Genomic DNA, 23,302 nt, shown 5'->3' on the forward strand with positions numbered 1-23,302 from the left:
TTGCTCGCGGCGGGCGAATCCTGAATCAAACGTCGCGGTAATGGCCTCTCGCCCGTATTTCAAACCGTCCCGCCGGGACACCGCCGCCGGCCGTTAGGGTCGAACTGTCAAGGGCGTCGCGTGCGGAAGTCGCCCCTAAAGGCTGGAAGCGGGAAGGACGTCAGACGCATCCCGACCGATTAATGCCTTGTTTGCGTACCAGATGGGCCCCGTCATCCGTCTTTCCGAGAATAAACTTGAAAGCGATGGGGATTATCTTTTTGCTTTTGTAAAAAAAAAAATGGTTTTCAGCAATTAATTACGAGGGATCGGCCCAAGCATTTAAACCCATGTAGCAATAAATTTTATTTGGAAGCCAAAAAATCGTCGGCTTAAGAAATTTCGGTTACAAAGTCAAAAAGCTGCAGGTTTCACTATGTTAATATATTTTTTTTCTTTTTATAGTTACTATATACGCCTTTATTTCGCGAAAAAAAAAATTGACAGGTTTGTGGACTTCTGTTTTGAGAAAATTTAAAAAGGCTAGGTGAAATAAAATAAAATATAACTATATTAAGAATTAGCCAGTGACATTACCTTTTTAACTTAAAAAAGTTTCCTTTTGTTGTATTCCATTTAATTATCCTATCAGTATGTAAAATAATCGTTAAAGTGTAACACTGCTAATCATCAAAAAGTATTATGTATGTATGTATGTGTATATATGTATATATACATATATATACATAAATATACACATATATATATATAAAGCTAGGCATTCAAAAAGTCTACAATCTTAACAAGTCTTAACATAAATATAAAATAATGACTTGAAACCTAAACGGTACCTTTTGTGATTGTATGTGGTTAGTGGGAAGAGATTATCCCGCGCTTGATAAAACTAGAGACAATGTTGTTGCTATGCAACTAAACGTCAACGATTTGCATTAGCAGCAATGAAGAGTATAAAACTTGCATCATGGAGTCCTCGGTTCGAATCCGACGAGGGCGATCGATTAAAAATGGCGATGGATCATTCCTCCAGGGAATCCGCCGGCATGCTGACCTCCCGCCACTAATGTCAAGCCAGATATTACGTCAGTCAGTATGACGTCATGCCAGCCATCTTGTTTTCGCCTGCTGGAGGATGACATCTTGGATCTGACATATTGTTTTCGTCTGCTAGAGTGCGCTACCGACATGTTAGTTTAAATTACGGATTTTCAAGATGGTGGGCGTAATGAAAAATGCAAAGTTTCTAGAATATAAGATGTTCGGTGTGACGTGAACAATTTTAAATTAAATTTTATTCAATTGTAATTAAGGCATTTTAATTTTTATAGATAAATTACATGTGTACTCTCGTTGGGAATCAATCGAACCGAAAATCGGGATGGATTGGGTAACTAAACATTTGATATAAGCATTTTTTTATATTTTTGAATTTTTTCGGAATTTTTTGGTCAAAAATTAAATATTTCGTGTTTATGGTCAAGATCAAGGTCGTGACCTCGGTGCCTTAGGGCGGCTGGATTTTAGGAGTCTTGAGCCACTTTAATGAATTTTGGTTCTTTCAAAGGCAAAAGTCTTTTGAGGCATTCCGAATTTCGAATTTTTGAATTTTGAGGAATAAAACGAGTAATTTTCACGAATAAATGGAATTGTTCCCTCGAAATAGGGAATTTTTTTTAGGAATTTTGAGTAATTTTTGAGTAATTTTGAATGTCTAGGTTATCCCAGATGGCCACCGTGACGTCATCGGATATTTAGGTTCCAAGGCAGCAGAATTTGCCACCTCCACCTTAAACTGGAACCAGCCGCCGGAGCCCCAACCGTACTGAGGCATCTTTGAACGTTGACGTAAATATAAATAAATGACAGGGAACAGGACATAAACATAAACAACAATTGCTAGGGACACCTGTATTTCGCGAATACATTTCGTGTCAAGGTATTTCACAAAATACTGTAGCTTTTCTCCTGTGGTTATTGGCTGAGGTCGGTGAGAGGTGTCGTCCCGCTCTTGACGGGGCCAATGAGAATGTGGTCACCGTACTACTGCACCCTCACAATTTGCCATGACTCTTAGAAAAAGCTACAGTGTTTTGTGAAATACCTTGACATGAAATGAAATCGCGAAATACAGGTGTCCCTAACAATTGCAGCATTGCTGAATATCTGCCTCTTAGTAATAACCCAACATGGCAGGTGAGTTCGAGCGTTGTTATTTGTCAGAAAATTTTCAAACGTCCCATGGAAACACGGTAACGCCACCTTTAGTCACTGCTATGCGGGGACGTGGCAGACGTGGCAACACCGGCAACGCCGCCTCCAGACCGGCAGGATGCGCGCGCAGCCGCTGCATGTTGCACCTGCGCTGCATCCTGCCTCGCGGCTCCCCTCCCCTCCCGCATCAAACATTCGCCCGCTCTTTCTTATTGTTCTCCTTTTCGGTCGTCACGCGGATCACGTTTCGACGCGACGGTGGCGCCGCGCTGCGAAATTACAGTACATTCGCACGGACAAACCATGAACTGAAGACGAGGCAGGCTGGTTTTCGGCTACTGCGCACGTGGTCATCGTTTCTTGCGATACGCCAAAAGAACTGTATAAATGATTTGATGAAAACAAAAGAACATGCGTTTGTTTGCCTTTGATACTGTTTAATAGAAATGCAGCTATGCTAAGCGTTGCGTGCCCCTCAAAAAGGTGCCCTATTTTCACGATAACTACGTCTTACAGTTTTAGATTTTTAGCGAGATTATATAAACATATATTTTTTTAAGTGAAACTTATTTGGTGAGGGGGCTACAATTTTCCAGCGTTAAGAAATTTCCGATCGCATGAGAGAAATACTTTGGTACGTGGTGGGGTAACCGGGAGAGGAGGAGAATACTTAGGTACGTGATGGGTTACTGGTAGAGGACCCGGCAGGGTAAAGGGAGAATGAAGCAGCATTCTTGCACACTTGCATACTTGCATACTTTCCCATTTGCATACTTGCGCGATAGCATAATTTAGCACTCGCATATTACATATATATTTTTTTGTTCAGAGACCTCAACCAAATTAATTACATTCCCAATACCTAATAATATAATAAGCAAGAAGACTCCACACACACAATTTTTGTTTCCAGAATATATATTGTATATTATTTATTCCCGACACTGAATATAAGTGTTGAATACTTTTTAGAGTATTTCAAGAAATGTACTCTATGCACGCCAGAGGAAAATCAAGATTTGTATTCACAGGACTGTGCTGTCTAGACTAAAGGTCATTGAAATCCCGTAATTTTTCTTTCCTTACAAGTTTAAACCAAAAGATAATTAATTACAGTGGTTTGTAAAATATTTATGAGCAAAATTTGTATTCGCTTAAATTCATCGTCTCTCGTTACAACTATGAAACTAAACCGGCAAGTATATGAACCCGTGAAAAATTTTCAAGCCGTAGATACCTGCAAGCTTGCGTCATTTTCTTGCACCAGAGTAGGGTGCGCGTTCCTGTACCTACAATATCCTGGTGGTTTCTGTTTTTGATTGGCAGCTGCAAAGTTATACCCTTTGGCCTATTGTTTGCAAGTTTGTTGCAGGTTCCAAGTCTTTCAGTGCGTGTCACATAGCTCGAGAACCACTAAAGGCAGTGATCAAAATGTGCTTTTAATTTGGCAGGATAGTTTGCTGCTGAATAATAATGCTGATTTTGCATGCCCGTACCAATCCCTCATTTATAGAAGCATGATTATTTCCTCAATTCCTCGGGTAGCAGAGAAGTATTTGAAGGACACATTTATCTGCTTCACGTTGATGATTGGACTGCAGTGCCCTTGACATGTTCTTGGTGACCCTGAGTCAATTATAAACAGGGAGCAGCATTGGTAACAAATCACGTGTAATTCGCCGAAGGTATGACCTTGTTATCAACAAACGAACACGCTATAAATAGAGACAGGAAAGAATTCGCGGATTCATTCCATGGTAAAATAAAATTTAAATAATAAGATCTTGTGGTCCTTCACTGTTAATCTGGAGGAATATTGGCCAATTACAGACCATCAATCAAAGAAGCACCGAATAACACGTTAAACAGTTGAGACGCCTCAAAGGCCAGCAACCAATGAACAGGTGACGTCAACCCGAGTATGCAGAGGATCGTGGAGTCCATCCTGAAGGTCATTGAACTCACAAATTTTTCCAGTCCCTTTACTATAAATACTTGATTATGTATGAGCAGCTTGAGTCTAGCCTGGAGTGAAATGAATCTGCGAGATAGTAGTTGCTCTACTTATTTAGAGTACTGTCTCTGACAATACGGAACACGAGGACTGACGTGACTTGAAAAGGCCCCGCCTCTCCGGGAACACAGACGATGTGCAGAGCTTTGGGGAAGGAAAAAAAAAATCACGACTTTAAAACTGCTCAAGTGGTGTCTGTTTACGAAAAAAACATTATTTAAAAATACACCGAGGGGAGATGCGTAGTTCTGTTTCCGTAATTATTTTTACAATATATTTCTAGAAGAGTAAAAATTGCTGAAAGCGCGTGTTTTTTTAGAATGATATTTAAGCATGAAAATCCTTGTACAAATTCTTGGAAGCACTCAAGAGACTTGTATTACACCCTTATCTTCATTTCTCCGCCATATAGTGTTGTGGCCTGCGAGAAGTCTGCGCGCTAGAAGCACCGGGGAGCGTCCTCGCTGACACAGATCCACCCCTGACTCGCCCGTCAGGAGGCTGTCGACGAGAACTAGGGCCGCGGACGCCGCTAGCGCGCGTGGGTCGACGCGCGTTGTTTGGAAACACAGTTCGTCGAACCAGAAGCCCGGCTCTCCGCCGCGGCGACTCTTGTTTACCCGAGCCTTGGTTCACAGCTGCGCCGACAGAGCGCTCTGCCGCGTTCCAAGTCAATGCGTAACTTCTTTCAAGACAACATCTCACACGCCATGTTGATTTGGTTTTCTTTTTCTCCTGACTACCTTTATTTAAGGACTATTTCTATAAAATTTTAACTCCATTGTTTCCTTGTATTAGTTGTTATTCCACAAATATTTTAGTTAGATAATTACTAGGGACTGAAAAATATTCACGGTTTAAATGATCTTCAGAATTGACTTCACAGTATACTCGGGAAAATAACGCCATTTCATTGGCTGCTAATTTGTGAGTCGTCTCAACTGGTTGGTCTGTTATTTGATACTTCTTTGGTTGAGGGTTTCTCATTGGCCCAGAGTCGTCCAGATTATCGGTGAACCAATAAAAAAATCAGCTTCAAAATTATGTGTACTTGAATTTTATCATATCGCAAAAATAATCCGCGATTGATTCCCGGCCTCTAATTATTGGTGTGTAATATCACGGGTGAAAAAAAAAGACGCGCAAGTTTTCGTAATTATCATTACTTGCGCGCCTTTTTTTTACACCCTTGATGATATACTTAGTGAATATTTGTTGAAAATATATGTGGCAGAAAAACAATTTCCAAGGAGGTACCAAAAGCTAGGGTTAAAATTATAGCAGTAGCCTTTAAAAAAATGTACGACTCTTTCCCCAACGCATTTATCTAACTCACGTGCTTTGTGAATCGATCATCAAGCCATTCATTATCTTAGATCATTTCTACTAAAAGTATATATTTTTTCTTAAAAAAAAATATTTCATAAAAATTTCAGCTGAAGACGTACATTTCGACAAATTATCAAACTATAATTCATTCATTATTAATTCATAAAACGAAAGAACTGTCACAAGAGCGCGAGTGTTAACCAACGCATGAATTGATTAGTTAGAGATTTGTGACAGTAAGAAGATGAATGTCGGCACAACTGTGCGTGAACGTGAAGAGACACGAGGAAGATCTGGACCGCTGCCTCCGGCCGGAGTCGAATTTTTTTTTTCTCTCTCTCTGGTCTCGCTTTCCCAACCGAGCGCGCGCGCACGTAACCGATGACCCAATAATTCGCCGCCTTGTACGGAACAACGCGCTAGCTGACCGTATACGTGTCGGCCTCTAGCCAGGGGTGCCCGAACAGCCTTCGCGGGTCGCGCGTGCCAACACCATCAAAATACTTATTTATAGAGAGACCTGTAAAATTCGCGGATTCATTTCGCGATAGGCTAGACTCCAAACTCGTACACCTTTATGCTGAGTCAGCGATTGGACCACCGTTTATCTGAAGGACTATAACCAATGAAAAACCTTCAACAAAAGACGTACCAAATCACAAGCATCCCAGTTGACGCGTGTCACGAGTCAGTATCCAATGAGCAGGTGCAATTTATCCCAGTACATAGAGGATCGTGGAGTCTATCCTAGAGGTCATTGAAACCGCGAATTTTTCCAGACTCTACTTATTTATAGAGACCTGTAAAATTCGCGGATTCATTCCGCGATAGGACAGAGTCCAAATACTTTTTGACATTATTTTGCTTCAGTGATTGGGCCACAGTTTATCTGAAGGACCCTGGGCCAGTGAAAAATCTTTTAACAGAAGAATTAGCGAATCACGATCATTCCAGTCAACAGGTGTTACGAGTCGGTAACTAATCTGCAGGTGTAATTTGCGCACGAGTGCATAGAGGATCATGGAGTCTATCCTTTAGGGATTTGCTATCGCGAATTTTACAGGTCTCTAATTATTTATTTCTGTTTGGGGCGTGAAACTTGATATATAAATAGTCCTACTGGCATAACAGTACTCATCAGTTCGAACTAGCCGTGATTATTTTCACGATTTAATTTCAATCCACGCTAGACTCAGCTTGCCTGTATAGCTTCTATCAGTGAAGATAGTATGTTACTGTGTGAAAGTCACGTCATCTAAGGTTATTTATGTAGTTCTATTTGTCAAGTGTGTTAGAGTCAAAAGAAATGCACTTTTTTTAATGCACGAGTTTAAATTTTAGTTTTTCTTCTATTTTTTTACAACCTCCCCCCCCCCCCCCCTCTCTCTCTCTCATTTCCTTCACTGGAACAATCCCTTCATTTTGCTTGGAACGATTTCGAGAAACCACGGAAAACCAAACTCAGGACAGGTGGACCATGATTCAAACCCGGGCACACACGAATGCTATATATACAAACGTTTGACCTTGCGCAGCCTCGCTTGGTCATGTAGGACCTAATGAAAGCAAACCTAAGTTAGCGTTTTACAAAACATATGCCTTCAATTATTCACACCATCGATCACCAAATAATTTTTAAAGGGGAAGGAATATATGTAAGTGGCGTGTATTTTACGCGGAAAAAATGCATAGACTAGCTGCGGGTAAGAAAAAAACTGAAGCATATTCGATGTTTTCGTGATTGGTTGAGTTTTTTTTTTCAGATATAGGTATGCAGAGAAACGAGAATGTCGTTGAATTTGTTGGGGGGGGGAAGGGGGGGGGGGAGGAAAATTTCTGAAGCCCGATTGATTTTTATAGATTTCGTTTTTAATGCTTGGATCTACCCTGATAGGATGGAGCACCCAAGTATATCGCTAGCACTATTAATAGAAAAGCAGTCACGAAACAATCCTTGGATTACTAGACTGCAATATTGTAGTTTTGCGTCAGTAATTAATTCTCCGCGATTGGCGGCCGTCTGTAAGAGAAGCCACTGCCTATCATCTTTACAGTTATGACCACAAGAACATTTACAGTTTTTAACTTCTGTTTCTTAAACCATGGGGTTTGAAAAGTCGTACATTAGATCATAGGGAGGCATAATTGTTTGCCCCCGGGGTATTAGTTTCGCTCGATGACCCTGGATACACACGAATCACAGCCATCCTGTGCGGAAGCGAACTTTTCCTGAATGGTCCGGCCGAATAAGGCGATGTCTTCTCTCGCAGACGGCCGCCAATCACGTGGAAGAAACTGCTTTGGCGGGCGTACCTTACAGTGTAGTAAGAGTTTAGATCTTTATTTCGTAAAAAAAATTACCTGCGTCTAAATATGGTTTCAAGGTTTCTCTGTTGTGTTGGGCGGCCAACCTCCGTCACTCGTAAGCTAAGAGAGTGTCGCAGGAGTTTCGCTGGACGTCACGGGAAATTTCCGCAACTTTGTTCAGTGACAATATAAGCCGCGAAATGTCGGCACCGGTGATTCGGTCCACCGATCGACAACATATTCCCTGGCACCCTTCCAAAATAGAAGAAGAAAAAAAATACCTTACATATTCAAACAGTCGCAGTACGGGAGAGCAACCCACATAAGGGACGCCTTTTCCCATAACAAGAAAGACTGGAGTGAAAGCCAATCGTAAGGTTAGGTGTCTGAAAGTTTAAAATTTGGTCACGTCCACGAATAATTAGCGGCATAAAGCACGAAAGCTGCTTCGCTTTTAAGGCTGACAAGTTAGGTAACCATACTGTTGGGAATTACAGAAAATTTTTTGCATTTTCAACTAATAATGTGCCTCAAATAAATGAATAGTTCTTCGTGGTTCCAGACAACTGAATTCTTGTTTAAAATATGCCAGATTTCAACTTATGTGGCTCTGTGCTCGGATTTAAAATTAGAATAGGAAGGAAGAAGAGAGTATCTACTGTTTACTTTAAAATTTTGTTAATTCTCCATAGTGATTCCTGTGAGCAAATGTTAAAATTAAGAAAAATTAAGTACTCGCAAATTTACGATGGTATCCGTAAATATGCTAACATGCTAAGTAAATAATGTTTGTAAATTAAAAATTAGAATTTCTAACGCTAAGTCAACCACGAGAGAATTGCTCAAATATTCAGCATCTTGATGGGATCACGAACCTTTTACTGAATATAGCATGCCAAAACATGGTCACAGAAGCATTAACTGTACTTGCATTATTGTATATGATTTTAATTTTAATTTAATGTTAGATTAACATTGGACAGTTCCACCATATAGTGACTCTATGATTATATAATAATAATTTATATTTTATTTCTCTTAGAGCATAAAAATCATTATACATTTTCATATAAAAAAATTGCCCGTGTTGGCCATAGACTATTTAAATTGTTTGCTATTGGAACCTTACTCTATGGATTCATGTTCGGTAACGTGAAGTATGTATTTCATGTATAACGTTACTAGTTTATGCGGTGCTATGACACTTCGGACTTATCAGGGCACGGCGTGTAGAAATTAAGAATTTAAAAATGGATCATTGTCAATATGGAGCTACTACGACGAACTATCGTATAAGAAATATGTGTGAATGACTTTAACGTGACATATTTAATTTAGAGTCACTTATATATTTCATTACAGGCCTGAAAAGAAAATTGTTGATCAAGAAATTGTTATCCCAAAAGGCATTATTGTACATTGAAGCGTATATAGTAAATAAGAGTCGCAATAAATTCTAAAACATCCAGTTTTTCTGTATACATCATTCTTAGTGGTACTCTTTTAATATAAAGTTTGATACTTAAAAAGCACACAAAAAATGCATAACATGATGTAAGTTTAAATCCAAAATAACTGAAGTGTTCTCAGAATTTTCCCTTTTTTTTTCTTTTTATTTTTCAGACAGCACCAAGGATGAGTGACCAAAATTTCTAAAAGGGTGCGCCACAGTTGGGTGACCAGAATTACTCTATGGAGTATATTTTCTAAAATGCCAAAATCTCTGATGTAAAATGTGTTATAGTTGGGCGCCTATAAAACTCTATAAAGTACTAGTGTTGCGATTGTGTATGTAGCATAACTACTAACCTCTACAGAATATTAAATAAAATATGTCTTGTTACGTTGGTAGTGAAAATAAATTATTCTCAGGTTGTATGTACTGGTGTAGTTTGACTCTGTGTGAATATCAGAAAATAAAATGTCGTATATTTTCTTAGCAGTATGTCTCCTTCTCTTTGGTGTAAATATTCTGACCTTAAAATCAACAAATATAATGACTAAAACAATATTACTTAACTTGTAGTGAGTTTAAAAGCATTAACTTCTCAATGACTGCTGATCTCAGTGTAATAAAAATTAATTATTTTTTTCAAGACAGCCAAAGCTAAATAATTCTTTCTCTCTGGTTTAACATACACATGATATGCAAGTATGGTTATCAATCGGAAAAATAAAAGATATAATGAAAATTTAGCTTTTTACTAGGGTCAAAAGTATGGTTGTATGGGTGACAATACTCTTTTGCAACATATTCAAATGTAACATGAAAAGTGACAGAGTCAATGATTAGCGAGCAACATCCAAACACCTTTGGGACAATTCTTCATATTTAAATAGGTTTTTCACTAAACAAAATTTCAATATCAGTTATACTTAAATGTCTTTCAGAATTAATTACGTTTTACGTAATTGAATCACTGAATAGTGGTTTGGTTATCAGTCAATATTTTAAATCTTATTGAACACATTTTACCTGGCAAATTAGTCTTTTTTTGTTGCTACTAGCTCAGTTTCTTTCGGTAGATCAATATATCTCAAGACTTCTGGACCTGGGGCTGTTCTTTAAACATTCAAGACAATTAATGACTTTAACAGACTTTAACTTCGATCTCGTACATATTACTGATCAATGTAAGTTCACCAGGTCCAGTATGTACAAGCTACAAGTCTTTAAGTAGTTAAGTCGTATTAAGTTGGTTTTGCGAGTTTCAAATTAGGTCTTGATCGTAAACATTATGGTTTAAGATATCTTGCCATTAGAATAGGACAGGTAACTTCTCGCTGTTCTTGTTAATTCGGGATGGGGCAGACAAACCTCGTCGCGTCGTTACAAGACCAAGAGGCTGTGGAAAACCTCTCCGAACCCCTGTCTCTCCTCCGATGTTGCTGGTTAGATCTCAGTCTCTCCTCCGATGTCGCTGGTTGGGTCTCCGTCTCGATGCACCTCCTCTCGTGCTGCTGGTACTCCCGCAGGACTGGCGTCGGTCACCTGGAGTCGTCTAGAAGGCTGATGTCCTCCGGTACACCGTCTACGATGCCGTCTACAGCCGTCGAACTCCTTCCATCTCGAAGATTGATAGTCGTTTCCTTTTTCTTCTTAATTAGTCGTTGATCTAGTTCTATTTAGGCTATTAGTCAAAAACCTATCGTCGTCGTCGATTCTTTAGTAGAGCTCCGAACATCGGTAACTATCTCTTCTTCATTGCGTAGTTCCGGGCATTTCTTACAAAATCATCATTTTCACGTATATTATAGCTATTCAGTCGTCGTTCCAATGTTTTACGTGATATTCTTATATTCATTTATGACTAAATCACGGAGCTCTCTCTCTCTAATCATTCTCCCATGATAGTAGAATAGAAACTAAAGTTCCAATTTTTTTTAAACAGTTAAAGTTTACTGTATTGAACACACTCCGAAATCTCACTGGCAATTACTAAATTGTTTAAATAAAATACATGCGCAGTCAAGTGTCCAATCACATATCCTCTTTACTCAGTCATGACCCAAAAACAATATTAAAATGTGCAAGCTCATTTCCTATTCGTCGCCGTTTAACAAATGTTTGCAAAGACATTTCATAAAATTAGTACTTAGATAAAACAAGATAAAACATAAAAAAATTACGGAGTAAAACAAAATTGACCTGACCATAGAGAAACAATACTTGTAAATATAATTCATAACAGGGCTAAGACAAAGTCATAGAGGTAAGAAGTAAAATAATAAACATAAAATTCCTTTCTATTGAGGGCTTCTCAAATACCTCTATATAACCATTAATAACTATTACTACTGGTGATTGCTGTCCAACTAAACAACGCGGAGCATTAGAGAGACTCCTAACAAGTGACCCAAGGACCTCGAAACGCGGACCACTTCAATGCCAATTTCCGCGCGTGAAGAAAGACAAGACATCCAGCGGCAATTGCTCATAAAATCAGAAGATAAAACGGTGGCAATTGACACCGAATTATTTACTTACACGTGTGTGTGTGTGACGTCTATCCTGAGACTAGAACCTTTGAATATATATACTGTATAGAAGTCGCGAGTGGATAGGATTTACTCTACGTTTTTCAGAAGCTTATGATGAGCAGCTTGGGAACTTCACCGCTGCAGTGCGCTGCCGTAACGCCCTGTATCGTCTTAGTTGTTATTTACACGTTAGAGCGCAGCGCTGTCGCCCGCTGTCATTCCCCGCTCCCCTCATCCATCATTCACTGCAGCTCAACGTCGTTCAACAGGAGGGGGAAGGGGTGTTTGAAGAGTTCGGGACTTGTCCGCTAGGGACCACCACAAGTCGATGCCCTAGAGATGGTGGCGATTGCGGCGGTGAATTAACCAACTACCTCAAAACCGTATTAGAAATGTTAACCTGGGCTGGCGACTTCTATACAGTATATATATTCAAAGCTAGAACAAAACTGGGTCGTTACCACAACGCCGAACGTACAATAACGCCGAATGCCAAATTGACCGCAACGCCGACAGCTAGAAAACTGCTGTGTACCACAACGGCGAAATACAGTAACGCCGAAAAATGTTGCTGCGGGGAGGGCACAGGAGCAAAATGTAAAACAACTGAATGAATTTGTGTGCTAACCTTACCTAACCTAACCTTTGTGGCAGTCCTGCAATGACATTTTCTCGGGGTTAGTGTATTTCGGCGTTGTGGTAATTCAGCGTTGTGGTACACAGCAGTTTTCTAGCTGTCGGCGTTGTAGTCAATTTGGCATTCGGCGTTATTGTACGTTCGGCGTTGTGGTATTTCGGCGTTGTGGTGCGTCCCCAACAAAACTCAAGGTTTTTTTTTCCCCTGCAGATCTTTACACCGTGGATCGCTACCGTGGCGGTATTTGCAACCGGGATTAGTCACGGCCAGCACCGGGTGGAGGTGATCGACCCGGCGGCGACTTTCACCGTGACGCGTCTCCGCCCCCCCCCCCCCCCCCTCGCCACACTGTCGCAGCCGGACATCGTCCACGCAACGGACGAAGGCGGAAGAAAGGACGACGCTGGACGCGGGTGAGCAGGATCAAAGGTACAACAGCTTGTTAAACTTTCACCTTTTTGAACGCGTGACTAGTCACCTCCCCCCTTTCTCTCCTCGAACCAAAGAGCTTTATCCCTCCTCCCCCGTTGTCCCAGGAGTGGTGAAAAAACCCCTCCCCCACGCGACAGGTAATAGCGGACCCGCTTTTTATCGCTCGCTCATGGTTTTTTACTGCTCTCCACTCGGTATTAACAGCTGCTGGGGAATGTGTACGACGTCCGAGAATGCCGCGTATTTGTGAGGTCAACACACACACACACACATCCTGGCGAGCATTTTCCCGTCGGAGCTTAAGAGATACGCCAGGAAGCTTTCTTCAGCACCGAACGCTTTTTTTCCTCCCCAGGACAATGCAGGAACAATCAAACCAGCTTAAGTATTCGCCACAGGCATAGATGAGTTAAAATAAACTACGAATGTGCCAAGCAAATCCTCAGATCCTCAAATACCATCAAATATTTAGTTTTCGATAGCATTGATATCCGGGAAGAAAAAAATTCAAGGATATATAGATATATATATATACATATATACACACACATATATATATACATATATATGTGTATATATATATATATACATATATACACACACATATATATACATATATATGTATATATATATATATATATATATATATATATTTGAGGAAATGAAATATTCAGAAATTAAAATACTAGCACCAGTTTAGTCGTCAAGGACTACATTATTTTACTCTAGAGACACTTTCAAAGAAATGTTTGTTTTGCCACCAGCTACAGTGATATCATAATGTTAGTTTGGCACTTCATGAACCTTTGTGACAAACATGCATTGTTTGTATTCTTTATACTAACTATACTTTTTTTAAATATTGAAAATATAAAAATTAATGATATGTTTACTTTTTTTTTCCAAAGGTTGAATTTGTTATTCCCGACTTTTGACATTTATATTCGGATACGAGGTACTCTTTGAAGAATCAAATTCAATATTTGGATTTGAAAACAAGTGGATTCGGCCCACAAGTGGTAAAAAAGAAAAATATATTTCAAACGTCGCAAGATACACAAAAAGGTCGGACTGGATAGTGGCTTTCCCATCAGACAAACGCCGTTTTGTTGAAACAGTTATATGTTCTTTATGAGGTGTCAAGTGAGGATTCCTTTTCCCTTAACACAGAAATGTTTCTTTGACCATTGCAGTCATATGGGACGAGTAAATAAATATATTGTGAATATAATGTCGATCCGTAAAGAAATCCAGTAAAAATGTAAAAACAAATATTGTAGTTGACGTGATTGATGTTTGAATTTTGAATCCCTGTAGGGCGAAATCTAGGCATGAAAACCTTAGTTTGGAAACATTTGTCTATAATTTTTTTCAACCAAATTATATATTACTTGCAATACTACCACTAAATAAATAATATTTTTGTACGTAAATTTGGCTTGCCCAAAAAAAATCTTTAATCTTCAATCGCTTCAGTTATAAATTTTGATAATAGTATAAAAGTCTGCTTTTTGCTCATAAAATTTTGTTTATTGAACAATATGTATAGTTACATCAAATGATGTCTGACAGTCACGTTATAAGATCATTGAAATAACATCATATAAACCAGGTGCTTAATTAAAAATTATAGAATAATTATTATTTTGTGTCTCCAAACACTCTACAGAGTATTAATACTGAGTAATTAAGATGTTTCCCAGAAACATTTAAATATAGGTATATATAATATTTACTGGAAAACTTTTCCAACCACATCGTTATAAAAACTTACATGGTAGTTAAATGTTATTGTTGCGTAGCTTCTGAGGCACGGATCAGCTTTATTTGAACAGATAAACATAGTATTCAGTACATTGACAACGGAATTTCCACAAGCATTTTCGAATTAGAAAATAACTCTTAGGAGCGAAAGGGAAACCAATTATTATTCATCTAATCTGTGTACTGAAAATTTGACAGACAATTAAATTCCTCTGCAGTAAACTTGTAACACCATTTTTAAAGCAAAACCTGAATTTTGTTGTTGTTGGAGTGGATAAAATTGTCAATGAGTCATAATAAAAAAAAAGGTAAAGAGTTTTATTTTCTTCCACTGTTGTAGTTTTTCCAAATGGTTGAATACATTTTTGATATTTATTTACAAAAAAAAACCTACTAATCATCATATACAAAAACGTGTACAGTTAGTTATTTTGAGATAGTGTTTTAAATTTTATCTTTATGTTATAAACACTATATATCGAACATACAACATTAGCGATGACATCACATTAGCGAGGTCAAAAAGGTATTTGTAGAATTTATACATACATTATCGGCAAGGAGTATTATGCACTTCTAAGTAACCAAATGTTTCAAATAATCGCTAAAACGTAATCTGAGCAGTAAGCTGAAATGACTTTCTCACAAAACCATTTAGAATATTAAAAATTATACCGCAGTCGGTAGGATTCGAACCTACGCTCCCTGAGGGAATCTGATTTCTAGTCAGACGCCTTAACCGCTCGGCCACGACTGCTTATGTACTGTACGTGACGCAGAACTGGTTATCCAGCCAAGTGCCGCTCACGTTCTACAACGCGAACGTAAACTTACGACGATGAACACAAATGACACGTGCAAGATGCAGAGTAATGTCATATTACGAACGGTTTATGTGAACACAAAAATGCACCAGAGCAACATAATTAAAAAAATAATAAAATCTTATAAAGTTTAGATTGTCAATAAGTACGTACAAAGCTTTTAGGCAAAAAAAAATATATATTTTTATAATGAATTGTTAGCTGTGTTATACGCTTTACAGCTATACCAACAGTCCGATGAACATTTTTTTTTATCTTTAAGGAAATCTATTATTCACTGACCCAGAGTCAAACGGTAGAACAATCCGCGTTCGTATATTTTCTCTATATTTATTTATTTTCTGTTGGAAAAGCAAAGTTTGGTTAGGATAGGCGTATAAGATAAATAAAACGCAATATTTTTGTTGAAGTATTTAAATTCTCGCCCAAATTCGTTATTTATTTTCAGATTTTTATTATTATAAAACATTAATTTTTTTACAGATAAATATAACATTCGGTACATTTAAAACAGAAATTTACTTGATTTTTCAAAATAGGAAATAATTCTCAGCAGCAAAAAGGGAAGGGGGAATATCATTTTATCTGTGTGTTGAAAGTTGGCACGCAAATAAATTCCTTTCGTTGATCTAAAGTAAAACGAAAGTTTAGTTGGATCAGCGGCATTTCAAATACTCTAAAACTGCGAAAATGTATGTATTCTAGTTAAAATGTGTGTTTTTTTTATTCCCACCGCGAACATGCACGAGCGATAGCTGCGAACGTCAGATTACGTTACGGAAATGATCGCGGATCAGTGAAACGTACGTACGCTTCCCATCTCTATTTGATAACTATGAGTTAGGAATAGAACCTGAGAGAAGTCGTATAAAATTGTGAGAGCACTAAAAAAAAGTTTAATGACTATCGCAAAACTATTGTCAATACTGACCCTATAAATATATTTTGTGGTGTAAAATAATATATAATAAAGATCACAGACTCTCGCGGCCATTGTCTGGAGTTTACAGACTTGTGAAATTTATTTAGCAGCGTCGAGTTTGAAGGTTTCACCGACGTTTCATTCAACATTGCAGTCGCCATCATCAGTAGGATGCAGATGCTGCCCTTATGATGGCTGACTGCAATTTCAACAAAGCGTCGGTGAAACCTCAGCCCTCGCCGCGGGCAAATCCAAGTCAATAAACTAATATGCATTGTGTTTATTTTTTATTTAAAAAAAATACTAGGTATTTATTACTGATGGTAAAATTTTTATGTCATCAATGACAATACAGCATTAATTTTATGTAACCTATAAATATGAGTCATTATTTACAAAAAGTGTTTGCGTTGACAACAAAATTGTTTGTTTTTTCAGGTCTTTCTCTCTCTCTCCCTTCCTCTCTAAGGATTACCTAACATACTGTCGAATTAAATGTGTTGAACTAAAAACAAACATTTTTTTTACGTGGGGAAAAAAAATTTAACACGTATCTGAGTGGAATGAACTTTTGTTAGTTTTTAAGACAACCTAGTACGTCTTAGAACTGCGCGTAATTCTCTTGCTGAGAAAACTGTCTAAATTTAGTTCTCAACTGTTATAAATAATCCCACGTGCTAGTGAAACAAACAGCGAAGCAACTGTTGAAGACCCCGTGGCTCGCTTCTTGACAGTCTATGGAAGGACGTCGTGTGGATAGAATGTTGCCGGTGACGCCATGTTTTTTTTTTTTTTTAATTTTTATTTAAAGGCATTTCAAGTGAGCGCGCTGTGAAAGGCTTCAGAGATACTGCAAGGACCTCTAGGAAAAAGGTGCCGGCGACAGGCGTCGAAAAGGGGAGGGGGAAGAGGGGTGGGAAGGGCGCTATTTTTATAACATTCCCGACGAACAGTTAACTGTCGAGGGTTGACAGACTTCCGCGTTTTTTTTTCGAACGGACACGCGGAGAAGGCCGAAACACTTCTCTTGTTGCGTGGCGCAGGTATCCCGGAAGGCTCTAGATGGTGGATGAGGAGGGAACAGGGGGGAAGAGGGTTTTGCAGGAGGAATGAGGTCACGCGAGGAACACTTTCAGCATAGTAGGGGCCCGGCTACAATTAGAGTTGCTCGAGTGCAAATGAGGCCACACACACACACACACACACACACACACACAAAATATGTACTCTTAACAAAACATATTGTTTGTAAGTAATACTACAAGAAATATATTGTAACTTTGTACAAAACATGGCTATGGTCATTTTTGCTATACATTAACAACTTTTTTTTTCGAGGTAATACTGAGTATTTTAGTTGATGTTTCATTCTGGCTTTTTTTTTTTAAACCACGGAAATACTAATAGAATAATAAATAATTGGACTTTATTTTGTTTTATTGTGCTTGTTAAAGTGAATAGTTAATACTGAAAAGCTATTCAGGGAACGGTTTACAAATAATTTTAACTATTGGAGGTACTGGGAAAACACAAAGCATAAATGCCCGGGTAAGTATCCGAACACGAATTACTGCGAACACTATTAATTTTGTAGCACTACATTTTTTTTTTTTAAATTTAAATGTACAAATTTGCAGATATCTGTAATTTTACATGATAATTTCTGTTCCATTTACAAAAATAAATTCAGGCAACTGTCGCGCACACAGGTAGGTGTCCACGACATTATGGCGAATCGGAATTGTGCTTCCACTGAAAAAAGCTTGACGTTCTTCTTTTGTTATTTATATAGCCTATATATTTTTTTTCAGACACAACTGATTTCTGAATGCATTACAATAACGTGTTACAGCTTATCATGGTTAAATTAATTTGTTTAATAGGCTTGGCTACACTTCGTCCATACTAATCATAAATTAACTAGGTCAAGTAAAAATAAAAAATAATTCTTCAAACCACAAGAGTAAGAAGTTACAGTGGATTGCAGACAACCTTGGTGAAAAGTATGTTCTTGGTAAATTACCAGCATCTTTGCACCATGCTCTGACGACACAACAACAACCAAAACAACATCAACAATGGGAAAGCGATAGTAAGCACTTATAGGAAAAGCATGAATGGTTTCCTAATCTCTGACCATAATATTATAAGGCATTAAGTCGCATCATCCTATAGCTGTCGTGATAGCATCAGAATATTTTTGTTAACGTTTTTTATTGTCCAACAGACAGACAGTCTTCATTTTTGTGATTACCTATACATATTTTCTTACATTTTCATACATATTTACATAGTTATTCCTGTACAACAAGAAAATAATCAACTAGTTTCAAAACAAATCTTTGTAAATTTACAAAATTAAATTAATTACGAAATTTTCACAAGCACAGGGCCTACACAAATATGAGACCTCAGAGGTCACTGGGCATTATTCCGTTTGTAAAATATCATCCAGTATTTCAAATACACACGCTGCCTTAAGCCCCTCCACACAAACGTTGACACAAAATTCTACCTTCACCTTTTTCTCATCTTGCCAAGAATTGAAGACGATAAAAAAAAAATCCTCCTTAGAGCGAGTGTCATTGAGGTTCGAACAAACTGAGATTTAATATTAGTGCGTGACACACTGCCCGTGTGACACGCCTGTTCGTTATCAATGACGTTGTAATGCATTCGCAGTGGTTGCTAAAAATAGCCACTTGACGTCACGAAAGTTCCCTGGAAGCCGCCAGCCATACGTCACGAAGGGAAACGTCTGTACGTAGCCAATTGACGCGCCGAGATTTTTTTCTTGTTTCATTTTTTTTTTATTTCACGAGATAGCGTCACTGCTGCAGACTGCGCACGACCGGAAGTGTAACAAAGGAAACGTTATATTTTGATTCGGTGGTGGTTTTTACGTCGCACAGGGACTTGAGGGGACCGCTTGGCTGGGCGCTCGAGGTCTTAAGGGTGACTCTGGCTAGTGAATATCATGCCCCTTCGCCTCTACGTACAAGGCACCTAACTGGCGGGCAGTCTCTTTGTCGGTAACGCGTATCTATGGAACTTTAAAGCGGTGACCTTGCAATTGCTCCATAGAATTTTCCTGCTTAAAATTTTTCATGCCAAAACAAAACTGCCTTGAAATCAGCCTTTTTTAGCCTTTTTTTGTAGCCAAGAAATACTTGTTACGGGCACCGCCTACCAGAGCACAAATACGGCGTACAGCGCTTCAGAAAAAAAAAAAAAACCAAGATTTGGAAACTTCTCAAGATATCCGGGTGTTGCCTGTTTACAAAATCATTATTAAAAAACTGAGGGCGGATGTATAGTTATGTTTCCGTATCTCATTTTTAAAACTGTGAAGAGTGAATATGGCTAAAACGCGTTTCTTCAGAATCTCATTGAGGCATGAAACATCGGTTTTATATCTGAAATTACTCAAGGCACTTTGCATTACATCTTTATCTTCATTTCTCCGTCATATAATGTTATGGTTGCCGCTCAAAATCTCATAGTAGTCCTACGCTCGACGAGAAGACTGCGCGCCAGTGTAGAGACACCGCGCTATAGAAGCACCAGCGAGCGTCGCTATTATCATTCCGTCTCACTAACACAAGGCGGGCCCCTTAAATGCTAATTTAAAAGTGGTTGCAAATGGAGCAGTGACACCCAGAACTCTGCACGCCAGGCGGACTCTTGAAGACGACGTCATACTGGGCTCCGAACCACTTGGCAATCAGCGCTCACATGTTCTATCCCTACACAGAAAAAAAAATCCCGTACTTTGACAAAAGATTCCTTTGGAAACCATTTGCCAAGGAATAGATTGTAATACCAAAATAAACACATTGTAATAACATTTTACAACTCATATCTATGGTTATTTTTGCATGTATTAAATCCGTTTTTTCGAGGTAACAATGAGTATTTCTTACGAAAATTGGAGCATAATTTATATTTCAATCGGTTTTTAAACATTATAAAAATAGAAAATTCAATAATTGGAAGTTATTTTGTTTCATTGTGCTTAATAATGTGCGCAGTTAATACTGAAAACCTATTCAGGGAACGGTTTCAAATAACTTTAACTATTGGAGGTACTGTGGCAATACAAAGCATACATATCCGGGTACGAATCCGAACACAGTATTACTGCGAACACGATTTTTTTTTCCATGTAAATGTACAAACTTTCAAAAACTTGTTATTTTTAATGAGTATGTGTGTTTAATTTACAAAAAAAAAAGTACAGTTGTAGCGAAGATGTTGGAAGATAACCCGTGACCCTTCAGGCACGAGCGAAACAGCGTGAGCGGCGAGCGGAACTTGATGTTGATGGTCGACATATGTTGATGAAAGGTCAACAGGATGGACGATATCAACGATGGTAGGGTTAAAAAAAATGTATGCTGTACAAAGTCGCTGTTCCATTTTTAGTATTCAATTTATATAATTTTTTTATTTTATAATTTTCAAAATCAAAAATATTTTGGTTGTATTACAATTTTGTATCACAAACACCTCAATTTATTATCTTATTTCAATATTTTACACTATAAAGCATTTGGATACTTTACACGGATTGATTTCTCTCCGGGGACAATGTTCCGTATCGCGTAGGTATCGAGTTTATATCAAAGCTTTAAAATGCATATCTTAAAGATCAAAATTATGTTGGTAACAATTCAGTTTAAAATCACAAACACATTTAACTGCTTGCTTTATTTACATTTTTTTTAAACGTTATAATACATTGGATATGTTACACAGAACAGATGCTCCCGGTAACACTGTTTCTCAAAATTTTACACATATTTTCTAGATCAATTATGTTTTCGTAATTATACAGCTTTGCAACAAAAAAAAACATCCAATTTCATTCTTTATTTCAATATTTTATGTTAATAGTACCACTGGATACGCAATAAGGAACAGTTACCCTGTCCAAATATTATTGATTCTGTTATTTTTGGTTTGAAACATTCATTATATTTGCACGCAATTTTTTTTCATCAACCTTTGTTTTGTATCAGTAATTTGACTCTGTAGAATAACTTTTATTTGTTTAAATTGGTCAAGTTCACAAGTCATAATTCTCATGGGAAAACCAGAGACGTCGTATAAAATATCTGCATTCCTCATCGGATGAAAACAAAGTGCGCATGAGCTGCGCCTGAGACGTATACTCACCTTTTTACAGCCGCGTGAAACCGCCTTCATCACTTCAAGGGATAGTATAGTAAGGAAGGATTGTGGTTTACGTTGTAGTTTATAAGGTTTGTTCGTGTTTTCCCACACACTAACAAATACATCCTATAGTTGTTTAGCAATTTGCACGCACCATTTTGTCGTATAATTGTATAACTAATGTTTTACAAATATTTAACTACTCAAAATACTACATACTAAAACACCTAAATTAAATCATACATAAAATTATAACTACACAAAAAAAACCGCGATGGTGTATATTTTACTCATATATTTATGGTATTTTTTGATAAAGGAAACTTGCATTTCTAATTAACTAGCAGTGTCAAATGTTTTTTTGAGCTTTCCCTTGATGTGGTTACAAAATTTAAATCCACGACAGGTAAATGAATGTTAGGAAAAAGTTTTGTTATAACGAGGTACTCTGAAAAATGTTTTCTCCTCGTGCTGTGGTGATGAATGCAACCAATCCGATAGTTGCCTTGTAACTTCAAACTAACATTATATTTCTCGGCCGTGTAATGGAACCCCAAAATGCCTGAGACATGTTAAATTTGTAATAACATGGATTTAGGAATCACTGAAAGCCCAGCGATTTCTTGAAAGTCTAACTCAGTTAACATTCTTTAATATTTTTCTGCAATTTGTAGGCATAGTGCTTAGGGATCTGATTTCTAATGTTGATATTTAAAAGGGACTAAGCGCCAAAAAAAAATTGATTCTGAAGAAGTTCCCTCTTGAATAACACTAGATATGAAAATGATTATATTTTGATGTTAAGTAAAATAGCAACAAAGGCACGGCACATAGGATAATTTTCTGAACATTCGGATTTTGGCATTTTGACCCTTGTAGCATTAATTCATATGGAGTAGAAATTGATGAACTGTATTCTTAGCACATTGCATAAACTGGATGAAATTTCTTACGTATTTGCTTCTGAAGTGCAAAACTGTAAAACAGTAGAAGGAAAATTAGTTTATTATTTTTTAATGTGTAATATATTAGCTCTCGGTATACGGCATTTGTTAGGAGTAATTTCGTAAATGGAACGGAAGTTGCATTGAACGGTGCTGCCATCTGTGGCGGATGGCGTGAACCAAAGTTCACAAAGAAACTAAAGTTCAGTATAAACTAAAAGTAATTCGTGCCAATAAACTTAGTTTAAAACTCAATTAGAGTATATTTATCAAGCTCGGCATTATTTTAAAGAATTCTACGTTAAATTCCGGGTCCGAGTTTCGTATTATAAGTGTATTTGCGACGTGAAAATGGGGAAGCACCACAACGCCGAAATACCACAACGCCGAAATGCCAAATTGACCCCAACGCCGACAGCTAGAAAACTGCTGTGTACCACAAAGCCGAATTACCACAACGCCGAAATACACTAACGCCGAAAAATGTCATTGCAGGACTGCCACAAAGGTTAGGTTAGGTTAGACTAGGTTAGGTTAGACTAGGTTAGGTTAGACTAGGTTAGGTTAGACTAGGTTAGGCTAGGTTAGGTTAGGCTAGGTTAGGTTAGGCTAGGCTAGGATAGGCTAGGTTAAGTTAGGTTAGGTTATATTACGCTAGGTTAGGTTAGGATAGGTAAGGTTAGGTTTGATTGTGGTATTTCGGCGTTAAGGTACATTTAAGAAACACACACAAATTCATTCAGTTTTAATTTCGGCATTGTGGTA

General features: G+C 37.9%; 1 protein-coding gene and 1 non-coding gene across 9 annotated transcripts in view; both read right to left on the bottom strand.

The window, feature by feature from the left end:
- Positions 1-23,302, bottom strand: part of LOC134533107 (trithorax group protein osa-like) — a 132,651-nt gene that overhangs the window by 59,996 nt on the left and 49,353 nt on the right. The gene's annotated exons all lie outside the window — the stretch shown is intronic.
- Trnas-aga (transfer RNA serine (anticodon AGA)) lies at positions 15,348-15,429 on the bottom strand. The gene has a single exon. It is a non-coding gene; the product is annotated as a tRNA-Ser (tRNA).

Source organism: Bacillus rossius, chromosome 6 (assembly GCF_032445375.1).
Source record: "Bacillus rossius redtenbacheri isolate Brsri chromosome 6, Brsri_v3, whole genome shotgun sequence".
NCBI classification, from domain to species: domain Eukaryota; kingdom Metazoa; phylum Arthropoda; class Insecta; order Phasmatodea; family Bacillidae; genus Bacillus; species Bacillus rossius.